The sequence below is a fragment of the Zeus faber genome (genome assembly GCF_960531495.2).
Source record: "Zeus faber genome assembly, chromosome: 5".
NCBI lineage: Eukaryota > Metazoa > Chordata > Actinopteri > Zeiformes > Zeidae > Zeus > Zeus faber.
The window spans coordinates 6363986-6378925 of record NC_137192.1 but is presented as its reverse complement, the minus strand read 5'-3'; the positions used below and the strand labels follow the sequence as shown (position 1 = coordinate 6378925).

Genomic DNA, 14940 nt, shown 5'->3' with positions numbered 1-14940 from the left:
TCTGTTTATTGGGATCTATGGAAGCTGCTTTCGCCTTGCGAATATCAGGTGTTCCATTGGTGCCACCACCAACACCGCCGCCACCATTTCTATTATTCTTGTTCACATCTACCATAGTTGGCCAGCAGCTACAAAGCTGCATCTTCAAACGTCAGAAGAATTAGTGTTCTATTTAATTTCAATGAACCTCCCACCATACTTGCTCATCTGGCCTCGGGTCAGGTGATTTAGGAGCATTTATATCAAAATGAACACAGGCGTGGGTATGAGATCACAGCAGTATGACGGCACAGCAGTGGAGTATGCATACCCACGCCATCACCCTTCACTCTTTATCCTCCTGGTCGGTGGTCGGCATCCCCCTGTGTGACTATTTGTGTGTATGTATTATGTGTATTATTATGATTATATTATCAGCACTAAATTGCTATTAATATGTAGTGGTGTCGTAGTAGTTGTAGTGTAGTAGTAGTTACATGCCTAATTCGCCGTAACCCTACAGAGTGCCTCCCTGCTTATTCCAGCCATAGCTGCATTTGCATCGACCTTGGTTCTCCCATGCTTGTTGTACCCCCCCCCCCCACTCTCTCCTACCAGAAACCTGTTTAGACGAGGCCTACCTTGTGTGTCACCTAGGAAATCGGCTGATCATTCCACCTGGTTAATATTAAATGGCTGCTGCAAGGAGATGTGTTTATCATAAACACACAAGCCACAGCTCCTCCTGTTTACTGTAGCCATGGCAGCAATCACTTATTAAACAAATGCCTGCCTTGTTTGCCGATGTAAGTGGTCTGCTTATCCCCCTTACAAGGTCTGGGAAGAACTTGGGAAAGGCTTCTTTGGTGGTGGAGTGGCATGCAGGCGACCTGGGGATAGTGATGGAGAGGGTAGGGTGTGTGTGTGTGTTTGTGTGTGTGTGTGTGTGTGTGTGTGTGTGTGTGTGTGTGTGTGTGTGTGCGCGTGTGCGTGTGTGGCAGCGCAGTCTGGAGATATGCATGGCTTATCCGTAACTCTTGGTTGACGTGCTGGGTGAGATTACAGATTTATTTGGTCTGACTGCGCAGTCTCCTGTGGCGGAACGTCACCGCCAGCCCTGGTCCTTTCCCGGGTTTGCCGGAGCCTCTCTTTCCAAAGGAGTAACACCAGAGATTACAGTGCGAGCTAAACGGGATGCTCAAATGAAGTTGGATTAATCTAACAGCGGGAGTTGATGGGGGTGGGGGGTTCTGCTGTTGTTGTAGGGGCAAACATTGGATTCACATTTAACTCAATAAACGATTTTCTGACTTTTCACCTCGTTTGTCCAGAGCAATGTCTCTGTCAGGCATTGATTTTAGGCATGAATTTCATTACTTATGTGGCACATTTTGCACTGTTGTGTTGTGTTCAAACGAATGTTGTCAGTTTGAATATTCAGTTCAAAGAAAACGTTCATATTCTAAGCTCCCCAATTAAAATTATTTTGATAATATTCACAGTGAATAATCCACTAACGCCAGCCAGTCCTGGTGAACACGACAGAGGAGGTAGGACCATATGGTTTCAGAGGGTTATGAGATATCTAACTTGGACGGTAGGCTGAATAAAGAGACGGGTACACTCTGAATAGTTTCCCAGATGTGATGGGGGGCGCTTACGACAGACTGCTGAGCTGAGCGGCTTATGTTTGTCGTCCGGCGGTTTCAATTGCATTCGGAGCCAAAATATTGTAGAACACAAGAATCCCGCAGCCTTGACGAGCATTGCGTAGTCACACCTTAGGGCACAAGCTGTTGTGTTGTCTAGTCTAGCAACCAAGCTGAACCTAAACAGCCCCAAACAGATCCTCTCTCCTGTTGTCTGTCCATTTTTTTTTCCGCCTTTATCTCCGCCCAAGAATGCTGTGCTTTTGTTGTGTGCTTGTGTAAACAGGGGCCGTGTGAGAACTTGGCGAGGTTGAAGCAGGTGGCCGTCGAGGTTTTACTGTCGTGAGCCTTAAAAGAAAAACAGAGCGTAGAGAAGGGGTCCGGGGCACAGCTGCATGTGCCCTACCTTGAAAAAAAAAAAATGATAAATTTAACAACAACCACGGACTCGCCTGAGCTGTGGGATTGAAGGCGGCTATGACGGGGAGAGGGGTGAGCGCTGGGTTTCCATTGAGGGTGGGGTGGGGGGGGGGTCGGTGAAGAAACGAGGGTCGATGGTAAGCTGGGCGAGCCGGCACGCACTCGCAGCCTGCCTGGTCAGGTGGGACACGCATGTGACCATGCTGCGCAACTGCCTGGTAGAGGCCAGGAGAAACAAAACAAACTGTAAACAAACAGAGTCTCCAACCTTTTTTTATGATCCAGCGTTTGTTCCAAACACTTGTGTTTTGCAAGCATATTCCCACCCCGTCACGACCCCTCCACCTCACCACAAAGAACACCCTCTGTGTGTGTGTGTGTGTGTGTGTGCGTGTGCGCGCGCGCGCGTGCGTGTCGCTTACGTTGCCCGGCTCTCCTGGAATTTGAATTATTTAGACGTCTCGGTTTTTTCTTCTTCTTTATCGTCACAGCAGATAAGGTTAACATGCTCCACAAACAACGAACCCCGCTTTTTCTTTTCTTTTTTTTTTCTCATGAAACCTTCCTTCCGCTTTTTAATTTGACTATGCATGCTGTTGTGTACATCAATGTCGGCCATGGATTCACAGGTCTATGCGGTTTTAAATCCCTAGCGACTACGCCGGCTTGAGCAGCACACTTGACCCGTAATTACCCGCCAGCAGTGTTTGTGTTGTATACATGGAATGGAGTAAAAAAAAAAAAAAGAAAAAAAGATATGTATGTATTTTTGCGATCTGAGCCCCGGCACGTTAGATCAACAAGAGGCGTTCCCCTTAGCAAAGTGAAAATAAACAGACAGATAAACGAGTGTCTGGGCGCCATCACGTGACAGTACGGCGCGTCACGGATTAACACCATTATCAGCGCAACTCTCTAATAAGCCCCCCCACCCCCCCTCCACTTGATATTTATGATGGATAATGCCCATTTAACGTTTTTCCCTTTTTTTTTTCTGCCCAATTTTTTTCGCTGGTGATATCGCGGCTTTGAATTTATTCCGCGCTGAAATTAATGAGAAAGTAGATTTATGGGTTTCATTTGTTTGTCAATTCGAAAATTAATTGGGTGTTAATTTTAGCCATCCCCCTCATCGGCTCCGGGTTCCGAGCGCGTCGCGCACATTACTTTGCATTCATTGCGGCCTCTCCTCCGCTTTCTTGTGGGTCACTAGTTTTGCATACATTAAAACAGCCCCGCGGCTCATTCTCTTGATTACTTTTCGGAGATGCCGCGCATTTGGAAAATTTACGCCTTTCCGTTGTAATTATGAAAATTCTGCATGGAATGACAGTGCATGCATAATAGCCATTATGACACCCCCCCCCCCCCCCCCCCCCCATGTATATTTTAACTTTTTTTTTACTTCAGCCCGCTTTTTTTCGCTGCATAGTGGAAGGAGAAGGACTTTATTTGAAAACAAGGGGTGTGAATAACATCAGCACATGCTTTATTTCAAAAAATGGCATTTAATGTGTGTGTGTGTGTGTGTGTGTGTCTGTGTGTCTGTGTGTGTGTGTGTGTGTGTGTGTGTGTGTGTGTGTGTGTGTGTGTGTGTGTGTGTTCGCAGATTGAGTTGCGTCTGGCAGCCTCCCATCCCACAGTATTCCTCTTGCTCACTCCGTGTTTAGAAAATCCCATTACGGAGCAAGGCCGTGCCAGACTGGAGGGGTGAGCCGGGTCAACATCTGTCTGGAGGGAGGGGGGGGTGTAAGGGGCCTATAGGCCTGCAGCTCCCGTCCCCAAAGTGTATGGGAGGCGTGACACTCCCGCTGAACCGGCACAGGGGGTGGGGTGTCGGGTGACTCACTCACTGGGACATGACGCTTGCAAAAATGGCGAGGGGATGGGAAACTGCATCGCAGTTTTACTTGCCGCCACCACTACCAAACATGGCTACCAAAGGCTCCCCCCGCGACGTGATGTGGATGTACTCCCGTTTGGCTTATTGGTTTATTTGCTTATTTGTTTGCCGGCTCGGCTGCGTTTCAATTATTCTCCTGCTCGTTTTCACGTGACAGGTTGTCAGCGCCCATTTCCTGTCCATCAGCCAGAGATGTCATCCCCAAGGTCTTGTTTTTTCTCTTCCTTTTTTTTTTTTGCACCTTGTTTGGACCGGCATCTCCAAACCATTAGCCCACAGTGGCAGCCCCCTTTCCCATTACAGGGCACCCTAAAAGCGACGCCATAAATCTGCATTTAGTTCAATTTTCACCTTCCTTCATGATGAGGCCCAGTCTTTTAAGGGCATTTATTCTGCTTCATATCAATAATTAATAAGCCAAGTTAATTTGCTTCTGCCCGACTTGGTCAGCTTCATTAGCTGTCCTGGAATTGGGATGCTGGACCAGCGATGCGCTGCCACAACCAACACACAATACATGTAAATCACCATCAACTGATTTCGGAAACTCGGGCCCAGATAAGCACCAATGTCACTGGCGCTTTATCCTCAGAGCAACACAGGGGGAGTGGGTGCAAGTGTGTGTGTGTGTGTATGTGTTCTAAAGGCGGATGAAAGCCCCCAGAATGCTACAGCACCATCGCTGTGTTTCCGCAACTAGTGCCGTTTTTCAAAGTCCAATTTCAACGCAAAGTCCAAAACTGCATGCTTGGTATCACTGCGCTCCCTTAAAGGATTCTGCATCTTCTCCTTCTTGAAGCTCATTTAAGTGATGATGGACTAGGTTGTGTTTATTTTTTGTTTTTTTGCGTCTTCAGAGTCACAATGTGGCGTTAATCGATCAGCCCCCAGGCAGATTGGAGATGCTCTTGCTCGGCCCCCGGATGAGACGTTTCTCACGGAGACCCCTTGGCAGGCCCCGCGCAGTTGCACTGTTTCCCATTAAAAAGCCATTCTGCCGTGGTTCTTCTGGGAGCTGGCGCGAGTAAATATATCCATTTCCATCCGATGTGTTTTGTTTTGGAGGGCCAGTGTTTTCTTGGGCTCCTCTGCTCTCCCCTCCGCTCAGGTTGGGTTCCTCCTCAGATGTGCACTGCCTCCACACACACACACACACACACACACACACACACACACACAAGTGCACATTCCCCGTGACGGTGAACACAAACAGAACCGGCGCAGTACAGTACGGACGCGTCATCTGCGAAAGGGATCCGTTCTGGAAAGTCAAAACAAAGGAGTTGAGTTCATTACTTGGCCGAGCGGTGGGAGAAAAGAGTCCATGAGAACACACTCACGTGGGTTTGCCTGCCGCATTCGCTACAAGCAAACCAACAAGAGACAGAGGATCTCACAACCTGATTGGGGGGAGTGGGGTTGGGGGGGTGACCTGCGGATAAAAGTGAAATTGTGTGGGAAGGATTTTACACGTGTTTATAGTTTGGCCTGGAGTTGAAACGCAAACCTCATCCCTGTGTGTTTTAACAGCTGTTCTGCTCTCTCTCTCTCTTGCTCTCTCTCGCTTGCTCGCTCCCTCTCTCCCAAGTCATGATGCAAGAATCTGGGACGGAGGCGATGAGCAACGGGCCGACCAATCAGAACGGGGCGGCGTGCCTGGAGGGTGGAGCCAGGGAGGCCCCGCCCAAGAGTGCCGCGGCGGCGCCGGGGGAGGTGTCAGCGGCCGACCTCCTGCATCTCCAGCAGCAGCAGGTAAAAGGCTGCCCCCCCCACACACACACACACACACACACAGCCGGTCTCACACTCGTCTCCTCTTCGTTAAGCCATGTCAACAGCAAACCCGGTCCTGCCTCTTAGAGTGCCGCTTAATATTTAATCCCAGCCCAAAGTATATCTAGTACATAAACACATTATTATTATTATTTATGTATATTGATGGGTATTTTTAATATTTAAAGAGGACGAGGAGCAGGAGGAGGAAGGGTGACACTCTCTCTCTGTGGTTGCGTGTTGGGTGGCCGGCCGTGTTTATCGTAGCATGTGGCATCTGCATCTCCGTGAAATATTCATGGCGGCGTCGGGACACGTTTTAAGTGTGTAGGTGCCACGGGATCCCCGAGACAGTCGGCGTCTCCCCGCGATGTCCGGCGGGGAGACGGCGCTCTTCTCCCCGCCGCGTCGTAAACACGGCGCACACTCACCGCTAATGCCCCCGTCCGCTAATGCCCCCGTGGCCCCCGGCACCCCCCAGCCCCCACCCCAAACATTTCTCACCCACAGCCGACGTGAGACAACCAGACAAGCTCTTTCTGTGGATGTCAGCGTTACGCGCGGCACACGACGAGTGCGTTTAAGGGCACCGCATTGAAAAGATCAGCCGTGTCTCCGGCGATGGCGGCGCGCGGGGCTGTTGTCAGGAGTTGTTGTGTGACGAAGCACGGGCTCGGAGCTGCTGTGTGTTGTCACGGCACATCCGTCAGCCCTCGAACGCTCCATACCGAGGGCTCGACATAAATAGCGAGATATGTCGGCTACGTGTTTGTTATCAATGCGTTTATCAACGTCTCCTCTTTTTATTATCCGCTTCATTGGTATGATAGTAATAGAGCCGTCCCTTCAGGAAATTCCACTTTTGAGGGCTTGCAATTTTGCTAAACTGACGCGACTTTTCCGCATTAAATGGCATCAAATACCCAAATCAACGGACTATACAATTGCCCCCCGCCGCAGCCATGGTGCTCGATTTATTTGGAATTTAAAGTTTATTAAATGGACACATTACCACCAGCCAAGCCAAAGCATTTTCTTTCTTTGTACATTTGAGAGCCGATGGTTCTTTGGGTTTAGAAACGAATGTCCGGTTGCTTCTGTGATATAGAAAGCGATTACATATCACTCTTTCGTCATTGGTAGATGTGACTTTTTTTTTTTCCTTTTGTCTTTGACTTGCTCTTCTACTGCGGGAAAAAAAGGTAAAGTAGACGGTTTTCGCTGAAATTTAATTCCTGTTGACTCCGCCATTCTTCGCCATGGGCGAGTTCTGATGTGCCCCTGGCGAAGACGGCGAGGGGTTACAGCGTTGGACAGACAGAGAGAGAGGGAGAGAGGGAGAGGTAGAGACAGAAGGATCATGGATGTGTACTTGACACCAGGGAAAGGCAACAGAAATCCCAGGATAGAGGCAGTTATCCAGGGGCAGCCTCTGTCTTCCAGTCATCCAGAAAGAATCATTACCGTGCAGCATCCGTCTTGGCAGTTCCAAACAGAGGAAGAGAAAAAAGACGTTTCTCCTTTTTTTTCTCTTTCTCACCCCACCCCGCTTTCGAACACAGTAAATAGCGAGCGCTCCTCATTTTATGCCTCTCGAACAAATCCGAGGAGTTTTAATTTCTTGCGGCCGGCGGTTTTGAGTTGAAACGGAGTGAGCCACATTAATTGTTCTGTGTGATAAATGGCGCGTGGCTAGGGATGAAGGACGAGATGTCTCTCTCTCTTTCCCTCTCTCTCTTTCTCTGCCCCCCCCCCTCTCTTTCTCTGCTCCTGACACTGGGCTTTGATAGGCTACTTACCAGGGGAAGCGTTCCTGGTGCGTTACGCTGGCAGTCTTTTTCATTCTCCCATTAGACTAACCCGGGATTTTCACTCATGCACCATGAACCATGTTAATTGTCCCTGAGGCATTAAGATCTTCGCTCAATTACTTGATAACTCTATACTTTTTATTTATTTATTTATTTAAAAATTTTTTGATGGCATTTTCGCAGTCGCATCTTTTTACGTTTTATTTGCTCTAACACAGAGCTAAGTGACGCACTGGAGGGTTTTCTTTTCTTTTGTTTTACTCCCGTCCTTTGTTCTCAAAAAAATAAAAAAATAAAACATCCAAAGACTGTGTTATCCCTTCAGGTGGTACAAGAGTGAGAGAAAAAAGGGAAAAAGAGGAAGGAAAGGAAAATCAATCTAGGATTTGTCCCAGACTCAAAGTGCAAATGTATTAAGAGTCCCCCGAGTCAGCGGGGACAACAAACCTGGCGGTGGCATATCATTTATTATTATTAGGGGACATAACTATGAAAGACAGTGCTCATTAATAAAGATGGGGGATTGAAATAATTGTAATCTGTTTGATCATCTCGATCCTGACAGGGGAATTCATCTTGTGGACTAGTCAGATTTGGGGGAAGTGGACCATAAGCTTGATTTAAGCATCTCTATTAGGAAGTCAAATACTGTTTTTTTTTTGTTTTTTTTTTTTCTTTTTTCTAATAATCAAGGATATTTAAAAAAAAAAAAACTTGCACTCACTCTCCTCACCATAAGATGTTTTGCAGATACCTAATTTGAGGCCTATACAGAAAACCTTAAACTGTTCCTTTTTGTGTGTTTTTTTTTTTCAACATTTGATCCCGTCGCAGAATTTTAATTGGGTTTTCATAAAATAAGCAGTTTTATGACTGTTACGACTTTGGATTTTATTTTATTTTTTTGTTTTTTTTACAGGCTTACATGTTTTTCGTTTTGTTTTTTTTTGCGGGCTCTTTTTTTTCCTTCCGACATTTTTTAAGAGCTCGTGCAAAATCCATAAAAAGAAAAAGCTGCTTCCATCGCACAAGCGAATAATATTTTCAGCAAAACAGATTACTTCAGTGTGGTGTATTTTTTTCCTGTTTTTTTTTTTGGCGGAGGGGGGTGTTTGTGTAGCAGAAGTTGTGGTTTTCAACTCATGGGGATGTGAAGATATGAAGGAAAATACAACAAAAACAAATATACTGTGTGTGTGTGTGTGTGTGTGTGTGTGTGTGTGTGTGTGTGTGTGTGTGTGTGTGTGTGTGTGTGTGTGTGTGTGTGTGTGTGTGTGTGAGTATTTCTGCAATTACTCCATTCAATTTCCTTATTTGGGGGTGACCAGAAGGCGTGGCTGTGGCAACCGCTTTAGGGATAAACCCAGTCGGAGCAGATGACGTCGGGGGAGCTGTTGCTTTTTTGGAGCTTGTTGTCTTCGGGACATTTCAAGTCCCTGCACATCCATTTCCTATGATGTATGGTCAATTACAGCACTTCATTCCCTAATATCTCACAGGTCCAAGCATGCCGGCAAATCTCCTCCATGAGACGCTCAACAAATAGAACCGCAGGGTATTGAATATTAATATACTATCTTAAAAACAAAAAACGAGAGCCCTTTTAATCAAGCGGAGGCCATTTCTAAAATAAAATGAATTTTAGTATATTAGTATAGTATATTTAGTATATTCTGTATATTTTATATACATATATTTTTTTTTATATATGACTATTTCTGTTTGGTATTTTTTGTATTTTTGGCTATTTGTATATATTTGTATTTATTATTTATGTATTTATTATTTAATTGTAATTTTCATTGTACTTTTTAATTTGAATTTACTGCTACTTTTAATTCCATTTTATTAATATTTTTATTCAAGGATATCCGACTGTAAAGCTTTTTTTTTTTTACCAGAACAAAGTCAAAGTACATGTAAATTTGCCTGGCCGAATAAACTGATTCTGATTCTGAACATGGACACATGCAAACATTCAAAATGACATGCATTGAAAACACACACACACACACACAGACACACACACACGAGCCTCTGCATTGAAACACCGTTGCGGGCCGCAGGGTCTTTCTGCTGTCCGGTCAACGGTTTGGATCGGGTGGGGTGGGTCAGAGCATCTCCCACGTTTCCACAAGAGGGGTTAAGAGTGTCGGATCAGAGGCGGGAGCCGAGACCCCCGACGCCCTCCCCCCCCCCCCCACACTCACTCACTCACTCACTCACTCACTCAGAACCTCCCGCTAATGGCGTCCACTCCAGCGTCGAGCTGAGGGCAGGAAAGGCTGAAATGGATTTTCACAACGTGACCTTAGCGCCGCACATTGGAGTTGGATTCCTCACAATGGTGATTGTGCGTGTGTGTGTGTTTATACACTTCTACACTACAGTATACATACAATACAATATACACAAAGTGTATACATTACATCTTAACACAATGCTGTTCTTCTGTCTTTGGTCTGCTTTGTGTCCGCGGGCTGTGGCGCATCATCCTCCTACGTGTACTTCCTTCCTCATGAGTGCACGTGCCAAGACACACACACCGCACAAACACCGCACACACACACGCAGCCGTGCGGTCCCACTCTCGAGAAGAGGGCAAATGAGAGGGAGAGCAAGACGACATCAATCCATCCTCAGAGAGGATGACATTGAAAGGATCTGAGTCCCCGGGGGGGGGAGAGGGCTGGGGGGAGGACGGGGTGGTGTGGTCTCTCCCTCTCTCTCTCTCCCTCTCAGGTATCTCCGTGTAAACTGTTCATATTGTTGGATGGGGGAGCCGAGGACGGGAAGAAGCGGCGGTGGGCAAACTTATTGGAAAAACGCGGGCGGCGACGGAGGATAACATCAGTGTTATGACACCGCATATTGCCCCAAATTGCTTTATTGGTAAAATGATAGTGCTCGTCCAATTTGAATAATTTTATGGAATCCCTCACAGAACAGTTTAATTATGTTATCACACAACTGGCAACATCTGTCTTTATAGTGCACCCCATGACAGTTTTATTACAGGCTGAATTTCTTTGCTGGTTCTGGCAATTGATGTGTGATCTGATTAATAATCACACAGATGGAGGTGAAAATTGAACAGTAATGCGTTGGTATGTTGAGGAAAGGGGGAGAAAAATCTGCGGAGGAGTGGATAATTATCGGAGGGGAAAGCGAAAACCAACAGCCTGTGCCACCTTAAAACCTCATCGCCATTTTTCTCCTAAGCCCCGTTGAAACCTATTGCTTTTTCGGTAACGACATGTTTAGTCTAGCCGCGGTATCGTCTTCTTCTGCCGTGTCCGGTTTGAGTTTGTGATGGGGTTAGAAAAACCATGCAACACCTCTTGCCATCGCTTTCAAAGATGGCCAGCGTGTCAACTCATCTATTTTGTTGAGTCTATTGCAAGCCGGTTCAACCCCCCACCCACCTCACCCTAGGAGAGGTGTGCCTAGGGCCCAAGGTTTTAAATAGTCCCATGTTCCAGGGCTTGACATCCTGTTTACACACACACGCATACACACACCTACACCCAGGCCCGCTCCATGTGGGTGATGGAAAGAAGAAGGCTGGTGGTGGTGAACGGTGAGGAGTTGTTTGACAATGAGGTAATCAGGTTGGCTCTTCAAATACCCCCCCCCCCCCCCCACTCCCACAACACTGACTTTGAGGTAAGGCTGCAGTGATACTGTAGGCCCACATGAGAAGGCCCGCCTGGCATAATATGTTTGGGGTCAAACGGTCATTGCCTGGAAAAAGGGAAAGACATTTCAGAGAGAGGAATGCTTAAACTGGTGAAAGTTGGTTCTGCCAACACCCCCCCACCCCCCGCGTGTGACGATGACTTTATTCTCCGTTGGGGGCAGGCCCGAGTGTTTGGGTCAACGTGCATCCCTCTATGTAAATGCCGTGCCTGCATGCTGGTATCATTAGGAGTGGAGTGGCTCTCGTTGTGCGGCACCCCGATGGTCTTTGATGGCCCCCATCTGCGTGCCGGTGCTGGAGTGGAGTAAACCCACAACTCCGAGCAGGTGTCTGAAGCAGCTGGCCCTGAAGAGAGGGCACGCAATGGGTGGTGATGATGGTGGGGAGGGACACACGTCTGTGTTGGTTCAGTATTAGACGGCTTCCAGGGAGACCTCGGCCGATGAGAGAAGTTTTGACTAATGCATCCTCAATGTTTTATTTAAAGTAAGACCGTCGGCTCCACCCCGAACGCAGGAAATGCAAGACATGCACACCAACCCAGTCTCACGCACACACACACACACACATACTGGGCACACACATACAGACTCACAGGCTCAATATTGTGGTGTTTAGCCGAGCATCTTGTGTGTTTAGCGTTGTAAATACAAAACTGTTTTCACAGAGCCTCTGGAGACTGCTGTAGTGAAAGTACAGGCTCAGGCACATGACCAATTTTAAAAGCCATTGTCAGGACACCGCCTCGACAAAAGACCCTTCTCACCGGGTTGCCGTGTTTATATACAGTCAAACAACAATGCCATGTTTCACAAGCAACCATTCTTTTAGATTGGCCAATTTGACCCAATTTATCTGGGGTAGAGCTAAATGATGCACAATATCTCCTGGGGAAAACATTCAAGCGCAGGGCTTATCCATTTTTAATGAGAGCTCTACTTTAAAAAACTTCATAGAATTAATATGTATCAGCCAAGTCTTTCCTACACAGAAAACTTCAGGGTAATTAATATTCATAGGCTGTGCTTGTTAACACCCCCCAATGCAAGTGCAATGTAGATCCAATTAACATAGAATGGGCCCCGAGGACTTGGGCAGATAAGGGTTAAACGAGCTATTGAAATTGAAACCGGGGCGTCTCCTCTTAAAACACTTATTTGTTTCAGTAAGCCCTAATCCTTGTTGCAGAATTCCGCTCAGATTTAGGCGTCCACTGGCTGGTCAGGAGAACCGCTGTGAGGAGGAGTCACCAGAGCTGCCTCATGGAGACTTTAAGACGCACATTGACTTGCATGTGCGTTCACATCGTTTATTTGTGGCTGAGCACCAGTGTTGATAATACAGTGCACGAGGCACGTGCCAACAGAAGCCGTCACCCCGCAGAGCCGGCCCTAATGTGAAAGCCCTGTAGTGAGATTGGTTGTTATATCTTATTCATAATCTTCCAACACAGCCTGGGTAATAAATGTCGGTGTTCATTCGCGGCATCAAGCCCCCTCTGCCCAGGCTTGGGCCGCGGGGCGAAGAGCTAGAACCGCGGGGTTGCAACTCAACAGATGCTGCTCCCCACAATATCCCCAAGACAACAGTGGTCTCGGCTCCTAAAACGCTCTAGACCTTTCTCTAAACGGTTTAGCTGATTGAAAGGCTGGATGGCCAATGAAAAGGCAAATGTTCTGTTGCCCTTCTCCTATCTGCCTTGCTGTGTTGATCTGTTGTTAAAGTGGTAATGCGTAACATTATTTTGTTGAAAATAATCACCACATTTGATACTTTGTTTATTTACTCTTTATAAGAAAAAGCCTTTTGATGTGTTTGACTTAGTTGTGCGTATGCTCTTCTATATACTCGTTCCATGGCTTGTGGTGGAAGAAGAATGCAAAGATCATGCACGTGCACATAGAAGTGAAAGGCGGGTGAACTTGATGGAAAAAATATCCCCACCACTTCAAGAGGAAAAAAAAAACATGACAAGAAGCAGAAACCTGGATATTGAAAAAGATGTTGCTGTTTTGAATGGGGGTCTGGGAGTTGTAGTGTAATCCATCCGACACGAGCAATCTTATGGAGTGCCACTTTAACCAAACCGTTTCTGGTTAGCAACGGGAAAAACGAGTGGCTAAGGTGTTTTTGAGGTACACTCACATTTCAACTCCTGATCCAATTGAAAGCGAGGCACACAGTCAATAAAGGGATCAAACTCAAATATTGTCCTGTGTTGTGTTGCAAAACAGACAATGGACTTTCCTCGCGAGTAAGTAAATCTAAAATTGTAACCCAATGGACCCATGGCAGATGAGATGCATGCGTCCATCACAGGACAGAAAATCCCGGGACCCAATCAGTTTCTCCCAACATGCTCCCAAACGTCTGCCGCCGCCGAAAAGCACCACTGACCTTTCTCACCGTATCTATTTCCGAGCGATATCGAGAGGACGGAAGTGAGGGCAAAAAATTAAATAAAAAAGACAGGGCCGTCCTTTATTTGTGTTGTGTTGCAAAAAGGTGATGGATCACTGGCGCCCACGCCCGGCCCGTACGTACCTTTGCTGAAGTACCTACGCGCGGACCATCACCCCCGGGCCACAGGTTCTCTCGCGGTGAATTGGATTGTTTGGCGTGTATCCCCGCCCCCCCATCAACATTTGTATCGGTGATTAATGACGATGACGGGAGAGCGGCGCGGGCCTCTATTTGAGAGAGAAATAGTGCCAACGAGCGGCGCACACCATTTGTGGAATGATACGCCGGGACGTCTGCCCATAAATAAATGTGATGACACCTCTACATCCTGTGAATGACACGTGCCATAAATACTCAGCCAATGCCTGGCATCACTCCTCGTCCTCTCTTTCGCTCTCTCTTTCTCTTGCTATCGGAAAACATATTTATACATTATTTAAATGGACAATGTAAACAAATGTTTTATTTTTTGTTTTTTAGTGCCCCCTCCCCAGCGTGAGGGCAGAGGGAGTGCGGCTCCCGTACCGTGGGCCCCGATGCCGTGTTGTTATTTGCTTGTTTACGATCTTTGACATGATGTAATGGGACGGCTGTGAAAGTACTAGCCGGCAAATGGCACAGAAAATAAGACAGTCCTTTATGCCCTGCCTGCTCCTTCTCTCTCTCTCTCTCTCTCTCTCTCTCAATCTCTTTTTCACTGTCTCTTTTTATTTATTTATTTTACTCCCCCCAGTGAACTGGGAATATGTCTGTATTTGACTTTGGGAACATGAGCATTGAATATAAGTAACTGTTTTTTGCATTAGATGCTCCCTGGAGGTACTGTAGCAGCGTGCGGGTGGGTGGGGTGGGGGGATGGGGGGGTGATCATTTCCCTGGGTGAAATGTGAATGTGAAATCTAGCAGAAAGAAATATTTATGACCGTTTTCTGCTTGATTAGAGCTGGATGACATGCTTTAGGAGACAGTGAGTGGACAAAAGGCTGCAATGCCGCTTCTGGGCAGATGTTTAAGAAAGTGTTGTTTAAAGGAGGGGGGTGCTTTCTGTCTGCACTCTGTTTGTGGGTGGGCGGGTGGGAGGGGATTGATCAGGTCGAGCCCTGGGAGTAGCAGTAGGTGCCGCCAACCAAGCGGCAGACAGACAGACAGACATTTAAAGGATCCATCACAGGGAGACACACACAGACAGCGTCATGGCGTCCAACACTTGCGTGCAGCTATTCTCGATTCAGGGTGACCATA

At 47.0% G+C, this 14940-nt stretch overlaps 1 protein-coding gene across 1 annotated transcript in view; it reads left to right on the top strand.

Annotated features, from left to right (window-relative positions):
- Window positions 1-5643: 5643 nt before the first annotated feature.
- The window catches only part of foxp1b (forkhead box P1b), a gene marked incomplete at its 3' end in the record, with an annotated part of 80746 nt that continues 71449 nt past the window's right edge, over window positions 5644-14940 (top strand). The window contains exon 1 of the mRNA XM_079999982.1: window positions 5644-5703. The remainder of the gene's footprint in view (window positions 5704-14940) is intronic.